Here is a 1,749-nt window from a genome sequence, read left to right as displayed (position 1 = left end):
TCTTACAACGCAGAAACCGTACCACAAATGGTGGTGGGAACAGAACATTCCGAAACCAGCGAGAGACGTGATGAAATCGCAGAAAAATCTAAAGGTATTTGTTAGATATATACAAATGTTGTTTTTTAATGTCGAACTGGATTTTCCACCCATTCCTTTTATAACTTCGATGTTTTATTCTGTTAATGTTATGACAAAACGGCTGAATGCTATTTATTGTAATTACTATTTTGTATGTGTGTTTATGTACCGAACAATTAATTCATGTCTGTAGATGCTGGTAATACATCTGTATACTTACTACGGGTTTTTGTATATAACATATCCTTCTGTGGGTTAGGATATGTGTTTCTCTGTCTAAACCATTTGTTATCAAAACTTTAACATTATTAAAATTTCCACTCAGTAACCGTAACCGAAGATGCGGCTAGAATAGAACATTCCCAAACCAACAAGATTAACGATTGTTTCCTTGCAACACCTGAAGGTAAGTTTTTAAACAAGAATAAAAGTCAATCACGGAGCACAGAGTTTGGAAATTGGAAAATAAAACTCACGACGCTGATCATACACATTGGCTGAACGTTTGCTCTTGGTGTTTATTTGTGTTTGCTGAATTGGTAAACCTATGCTATTGATAAGACGTCAATCTTTTTTTTAGAATTTGAGAAATATTAGTTAATTTTGAATACTATCAACATTTTCTCCGAGTCTCTTATTTTGTCTGCTTAATTTTGATTCTCATAAAGGAAACAAAATTATCAATCTGAATAACCTGCTTCATTGTTAACATTATATAGAAAGGGAGATAACTTAGTGCAGTCACTTGTTTTAACTCGTACACTGTATACAGAGCTCCGGCTTTGGTGCTCATGCGCTCGAGAGCAACGCTCTTGTAAATACTTATATTTGTCATTATGATGATAAATAAATATATAAATGCATAATAGAGTAGATTGCATATTTTCCAATGGATTTATTTCACGTTACACGGTTTTTAAAAACCATCTCCAATTTATATTTATACAATTATAATCTAAGGTTGACAAATTGTTGACCCTTGACCGAGATAGCCACGGAGGGCCCGATAACAGGACTTGAAACGGGCTGCATAGTGCATTACAATTTTATCAACACATTTGACAACCTATGTGATTTTGATAATATTACACCATATGAAGGTGACTTTAAAGTGAATTGCCCAAAGAGGCATCACTATATTTCAGAATGATATGAAAATAAATGCTGGAGAACTAGCGGTTATTAAGAGATGATTTGATTTCAAATGCTTGATTTTACTTTTTCATGAACAGTACTGGACAAACTCTCGATAGGCTGTTATTGTAATTTTGTATAAAGAAAGCTTAGATAAGCACGGAATGGACCTTTTCCAAATCATATATATTGAATAATCTTAATGCTTTGCTGGGCCAGTCCAATTTCATGGTCAGAAAAACGTGCAAACAACAGGCAATCTGAATAAATAGATAAAAAAACCAAACCAGTTGTTTTATTACAGAAGAGTGTTTTATCAGCAATCATTCATGATATGACAAAAATTCTGCTATAAAAGCAAAAGAAGTGGAAAGAAAAGTGAACACGAAAAAGAGTTACTTTACAAATAAACAACATTCTATAGTAAGCGCGCCAAGATCCATTTCCGAATGAAGGAAATAGAAAATAGAAGGACTTTTCTATATAAAGATGGAAAGACTGACACTTATGTAACATTAAGTGAGTGAGACATAT

The sequence above is a fragment of the Ylistrum balloti genome, unplaced genomic scaffold, assembly GCF_031769215.1.
Source record: "Ylistrum balloti isolate Yb309-2 unplaced genomic scaffold, AGI_CSIRO_Ybal_v1 Utg370076, whole genome shotgun sequence".
In the NCBI taxonomy this organism is placed as follows: Eukaryota; Metazoa; Mollusca; class Bivalvia; order Pectinida; family Pectinidae; genus Ylistrum; species Ylistrum balloti.
This window is presented reverse-complemented; position numbering follows the sequence as displayed.